Here is a 7,221-nt window from a genome sequence, read left to right as displayed (position 1 = left end):
CGAGACTCGCGGGTTTGGGTCATTTGAGTCATTGAACGAGTCATAATACACAGTAGGCCATATTTGTATATAATTATGTAAATGTTTATGTTTATATTGTAACGTGATGAAGTGCATTGATTACCAGATTTATTGCACACTTTGACAGAGCACGTGACTACATATTACAGTTCACTACTACAAACACACACACACTAGTATCCACTATAACGTCTTCACTGCCGTTGCTTCGTAGCGGCTTCCAAAGGCTTCTCTTTCCTCTGGGTTCCCGAAATGTCCCCGACCTCAGGTACAAGCTTCTCACAGAAACAGCTCAGAACAACTGAACCGCAACAGTTCTCTAACATCTCTGCACGGACAGCGTAGAAAACACTGCTCTTATGTTGTAGTGCGATTGTTGCTTAGAGATTACATGACGTAATTCACTGTTACGTACGCAGCAATCTGCACGGACTGCACAGAAATAACCATTCTTCTGTTGTTTATGGGACGCTGCCTAGTAACGGCCGGCTGTTGTGACTCCACAGTTCTTGCTTTGAGCGAACATGTCACAATGCAAATGCTGCCAACTTTGATACGCGGGATCATTTTCAGGTTGTGAGTTTGACTGGTTCCGAACCGTGGCCCCGAAGGCTCGGAGCAGTTTAATTGGGGAATTCTTCTCAGGGTCGTGTCATCCCCCATCCACAGACGCCTGAGTGCTACTCAGGGGGGCGGAACGCGCCGCCATTGTTGTGTCGAAACATAAAAGACCCTCAGCCAACTTTTTATTATTTTCGACTTTTCCCCGTGTAAGGAAGGGAGAGCGCGACGCCGACGCCGGCTCTGGGCTGGCCTGGGCCGCAGTAGCAGTGAACAAAGCAAACCGTGCCCCGCTGTTAATGCAGTGGTAACCTTTTAGCCGCGCAATCACAAAGCCATTATGCTGGTATTTTTCAATTCTGGCGGCAATTTGAATTCTTCCGTTGAATTGGATCTATAATGCATCGAATAGGAGGACGGCCGCAGAGATGCGTGCTGGAATGCCGCATTATCGCTAAGCTAACAACACGTCCCGGAGTAGCTGCTGTAAATCTGTGCGCTACTACTGTGCTGTGAGGGGTGTCCGCACAAAGCGGGAGAAGGAACACAGGAAATGCATACAAACTATTAACTTCAGAAGTAGCTGCCTGGAACACCAGGAGGAAATGGTTTAAAAGAAAGCAAAAGGTCAAGATGTACCTGTAACCGGCCGTGGAGACCCATAGGCTTGTGAGACGTCGAAGCGCCCACATTTTCTAGATATTCTGCACACAGAAGGCGGTGAGATGGTCAGACTTACGCGCCGGCCGCTCTTTACCCCCAGGAATAATCCTGTTACTCATTTCTCTATGAGGCTGAGCCGATTTCAGGGCCATAGTGCGGCTGGAAGGATTAGGTAAATCGAAAACTGCAACGACCTCGTCGGGAATCGAATAGTATAAAATTAAACTGGATCTTAGGACAATATGTTGTAATTATGAGAGTGGATAGAACTGGCTCAGGATTGTGTCCAGTGATGGGATCTTGTACTAGCGCTGCTGAAACTTCGGGTTCTGCTGCCAGAGAGTCAGTTAATTAGTTACATATTCATTTAACCACTTCAGACATTGAACTTGGCTTGACACATACAGAAAGCAGTACAGTCTCCTTTAGAAGGAGCGTGGCCCCCGCGTGCGTCCTGGTCCGCCTCAAGACGACAGCACTAGACCTCGTGTTCAACTCACAACTATGGACAACAGACGTGCAATAAATTCCGGAACAGTCTGTACTCTAGGGCCACTGTTGCGCTTGGCTGGATGACTGGGTTTCGATTCCCGTCACGTTCAGAGGATGATAAGAGAGACGCTAAAACACAAGGTAGGAAGCAGAGCGGAGTTTCGGAATTCATGTCCGATCATTACGAGCAAGTTCTGTTGCCTCGTATTCACGGCGCAGCAGAGCTGGGTCACAGTTCCTGCTTGCCTGCACCCTACCGTCACATCTCACAGTCAGCCCACTGCCCCTTCTTCAGGAAAGTGAAGAAGTGTGTGCCTGTGTATTTGGGCTGTAGGCGATGTAACAAATTAACCCCTGGAATTATTAGTCACATAGACACATAAACACACGTACACACAATGTATGAAATACTGTCTGCAATCCTACAACTACAAGCATGACGGCAGTCAGTATCTTTGGAAGAAAATATCTAATAATAATAATAATAAGTTCTGTGAAGAAGTCATCTCCTTCTTTCCTTTGATACGATACGGACCACATAGAAAACGACGCCTCCAACAATTCTTCATTCCCACAGGAATATTTGTACCGAGCTGTCACTTAACAGCAAGGGAAACACATACACATACATGAACTCTAATTTGGTAAGACACGGACCGCATAGAAAACGACGCCTCCAACAATTCTTCATTGCCGCAGGAATGTCTGTAACGAACTGTTGCTTAACAACAACAGGTAATCACATGCAGGTCCACAGACTCTCCTTTGGTAAAACACGGACCGCATACAAAATGAGGCGTGCAACAATTAATTTTATTGTTGCGTGTGTTCTTTGCCGCAGGAACGTGATTACGGAGCCGTTACCTAGCAATTTTATGACGAATACATTTCCACCGAGCTGTTGCCTAGCGACGATAGGATGACAGACACACAGTCTGATGGGAGGGATCTGTGAACTCGGCCACTGAGATGGGTTCAGGTAAAATTATATACATACCAAATTTCAAAATGATTGGTTCAGGCGCTCAAAATTTGATAGGCGGATACACAGACAGGATGGAGTTTGCGAGAGCCTACTTTAGGAAAGTAGGCTACTAGTAGCAGCAGCAGTAGTAGTAGTAGTAGTAGTAGTAGTAGTAGTAGTAGTAGTAGTAGTAGTAGTAGATCTGTAGGACAATAAATCTGTGTGATAACAAAATAGCCTGTACGAGTCCAGTCAGCCCGTGGGGATCCGTCGGTCACTCTTACAGTGCTGATCGTCATGTGGAACCCACCATAACATCTTACGGAAAAAGACCACTTGTTAAACCTAGAAATTGGTGGGAGGATAAGATTGTAACGGATTTGATCAACGTGTTGCCAGGCAACAGCTCTGTAAACACGGTCCAACACGCAATAACATATGAGGCTCAGTTCTCTATGTTGTCCGCACCACGCAGATTGCTGGTAACGGATCAATGAACACGCAGTCTGTATTAGGGCGGAATTTTGATGTTACATTGGAGGGCTGCATATGAAACATACAGTGCAAAGTATAGCCCCCCCCTCCAACGTTAACTCAGATCTTACTATAATGGAGCCCTTACAGCGTCATTTATGAAAAAAGTAATAATAATACAAAATTCCGATGATATGCATTACCTATACCAGCAGGACAAACGGGCACTGCCTGGGAACCTTCAAAACCGGAGATATCGTTTCTTACCCCCCTCATGTACTGTTTCTCACTACCGCCCCACTTTCCCTCTCTTTCTCTTAAACTCGCAGTCTGACACGTGACACATGTTTTCTGTGTGGTCTGCGCCATGCAACAATAGAGTGTCTGTGTTCCTTGTGCGTGGCCCGTGCCAAGAGGATATGAGTGAATAGGGAAATGGCAGTGGACTTGAATTCGGAAGTTCCGAGGGAACAGCAATGTGGCCAGAAGAAGAATTAGAAGACTTAGTGCGTGACGTTACACGTGCTGTAGTACATCGATATTGGGAGTGTGTAATTTAACGAGACTTTTATAGTTCCTGGGGTTACGCGGTAGCGTAGTTTGTTGAGACACTATGCTACAAACCGGAAGGTTGCGGGTTCGAGTCCCGAGGAGGTAGGTTTTTCTCAATTTACTTAATTCTTCCAGCCGCACTATTGCCCTGGTGTCGACTCAGCTTCTAACAGAAATGAGTACCAGGAATCTTCCTGGGGGTAAAGGGCTGCCGGCGCGTAAGGCTGACAACCTTTCCGCCATCTGTGAGCGATTGTCTAGAAAATGTGGGAGCCTCGACATCTCACAGCCCTGTAGGCCTCCACGGCGTCTTACAGGGATAGCTTTACAGTTCCTGTGTTATAAATCCGTTGCTAGGAAACGGAGAGTGAAACCTAGTGGGAATAGACTGAGAAGATTAGTGTGGAGTGATTGTAAATTGTGGAAATCAGCAATAGCGTTATAATTATTCGTAGTTACTACTTATAGGTGGTTAATAAATCCAGTTACCAAACCGAACCCCGTCTTTAGCCACTGGTACACGTGACAATATTAAAGGAGTAAGCTGAGAAGATAAGCCTCTAATTAAGCTAATGCAATTTCCGTTGCCGAATGACAATCAGCTCCTTGTCGGTCTAATTCACTGGGTTCTGCCGCATCAGTTACGAACAAGAAAACAATTCTCTTCACCGAGAGAGAGAGAACTTCCCTAAATTGATTTCTGTGTACCTATTTTTCCGACAGTGCAATGAAGCTGCTGAGGAAAACCATAAAAAATATCAGCTATGATTGGCTGTAGTCGGTGGCGAGAGCAAGCCTGTTTAATATAGGCGCTTTTGTTGCGCGAGTTTTCGTGGATAAGTTGTCAGTAACTGCGTCCAGAGCAATCTAGGGTCACAAGGGCTTCAAAGGGAATTACAGCAAACCCTCGCTAATCCGGATTGATTGAGGGGAGGTTATCTGGATTAACGTAGCTCTAAATGAAAATCTCAGAAAACAAATAAATGTAAAGTTTAATAATATAGGCAGTGCTCATGAAAATAAACGAAAGAAATATATCACTGCATCAATTTGATCCTCTGTCAGAAGCTGAAATCCAGGACCTCCTCCATCCAGCTGAAGCCAATCTTGGATATTTGCTTGCGCGGTTTCAGTCTCTCCAGCTGCCCTCAGCACAGTCTGAAAGTCCTCTCGCTCTAATCCCTCTCGCTCCTAAATCACATGTGTACTCAACTGTGGACAGAACTTTTCATTCTCCATATTTCGATCTGGATTAACTGTAACCGGATTAGCGAGGGTTTGCTGTATTCAGGAGGATAGCGAGGTCGACCCAACTACTGACATTGTCTGGAATATGAGTTGGTCGGGTCTTGAACACGATCGTGTCCACTGGCCGCCATTTTGCCAGATGCTGGAAACAAAAGAACTGCGCGTGTCACACGTTGGAAGGCGGGATCCTCACGAACCGAACAATCGACCGCAAATCGCGTCTCTTTTGTTTTATCGAGCGGGCGGCGCGGAGCTGTTTGCGAACAGAAGACGATCGCGCTGCAAGTATGATCCTGAAATAGGCCACGGCAAGGATGATGAGCTGCTGTCTTGGATTCGAATCCAGACTGGGTGGCCGAGGAAGGTCAGGAGGTAGCCGAAGTAACTAGGATGGGATCCGACAATCCTCACTCCGACTGTCGCGGTCATTCCAAAGAGGACATGATCTACCGCCTCAAATTCTTTCAATTTCATTGTACATAGACCCGAAATCTTCCTCAGGTTTCGGCCTTGCCAAGTGGACCGCGCAGGCGCACACTCGGCGAATCTTACTTATTAATTTAAGCCTATCCATGCATGACGTTATGACGACCAGACCCCATTGCGTCGAATGATTTTATGATTGCTAAATTAGGAAAGGATGAGAAAGGAAGCGGGCGTGGCCTACTTCGAAATTAAGCCTGTCTGGAGGGACAGACTGCTGACCATCTCTGGTGGCAGGTTAGAACAGCGGAGACTGGATCGTATTGATGAGATATCCAGTTGGAGGCTCGGCTGTCCACGACTGCGCACTTCAACTAATGCAATGTGACAGACTGCAGCTGGAACCGTCCTGAACATTTTCGCGGATTGGCGAGACACCGGTTTCCACGACGGCGGGACGCCAGCGCCCACCTGCCCGAGTGCACAGTGCAACAGGCCATGAACTCTGCAATTGATGAAGTGTCATCAATGGACGTAAAACTTAATTAATCTATAATCCCCTGACTGTCTCTCGGTGAACGAACCCAGTTCCTGAATATAACGACAATCTAAAACCCAAGACACCGGTCATACAGAGCAATCGTGAGCAAACTGTGGCTCGGGAGCCATTACTGCAGCTCGTCCTGAAAGCATTAGACAGCTCATTTTTGTAGCCTTAGGCTTAGATATCCATGCTGCCTGTGTGCCCCTCCTTAAGAAGGGCGAATAATGGAGAGAGAAGAGACGGCCGTTACTAGGGAACGGCCCAGTATACACGCTCCCGCAGCAACAAATGTATACACAACAATAGAAGAACTGTTGGACACGACGTTTTCCATGAGGTCCGTGTAGTATCAAGGAAAGTAGGCGATTTGTTATTCCCAAAACTACTTCTTTACAAGTGAATGAAATGTAAGAAGTCGAATTTGAGGTTCTCTGAGCACGGCGATAACTTCCACCAGAACACACAGCGGTTTACAGAACTCTTCAATATGTTAGCAAACCGCTGCGTGGGCAGCCTGTACTGCCCGGCCACCTCTGTCTGCGGCTCCCTGTTCAGCAAGTTTGGCCTCCCCTAATGTGCAGAGAGCATGGTCACATGACCATAATTTCGCCATCAGCGTGAGAAGCAACTCCGGAAGTATGCAGAACATGAGGCACTATGCTATAGCCCAGAAGGTTGGGATTTCGATTCCTAATGAGGTCACTGGTTTTTCAATCGATCTAATCCTTCGACCCGCAATATGGCCGTGAGGTCAACTCAGCCTCTAACAGACATGAGTACCAGGAATATTCCTGAGGGTAAAGGGCGGCCGGCGCGTAAGGCTGACAAACTTATCGCCACCTGTGAACCGACTGTCTAGAAAATGTGGGAGCCTCGACGTCTCACAACCCTGCAGGCCTCCACGGCCTTTTGCTCCCCGGACGCAGCGATGAATTGTCTTTAGATAATCAGAGAAATTGTGAGCCTATGAGCGCTGTGCTGTGCACCTGCAGTTGGTGAGATACTGAGTTACAAGCTGAAAGCAATTGGGCGGGACTGGGGAAAATCTCGTGGCTGTATGCACAGACATGTTGCCTATGCTGTACGTCCCCGTGAATCACGAGGGGGGGTGGATGGTCTTGTAAAAGTTGATGACTTCCGGAAGGCATCTGAATAATGCGATTACGGCGCATTCAGCGCGGCGCTTCCGCCCATTAAGAGCTCCGATTCGTGTTGACTTTGCCAAACTCGTAACGGCAGCGCTACTGTCACTACACGGTGGCCCACAAGCTCTGCACTA

Source organism: Cryptotermes secundus, unplaced genomic scaffold (assembly GCF_002891405.2).
Source record: "Cryptotermes secundus unplaced genomic scaffold, Csec_1.0 scaffold678, whole genome shotgun sequence".
Taxonomy (NCBI): Eukaryota; Metazoa; Arthropoda; class Insecta; order Blattodea; family Kalotermitidae; genus Cryptotermes; species Cryptotermes secundus.
This window is presented reverse-complemented; position numbering follows the sequence as displayed.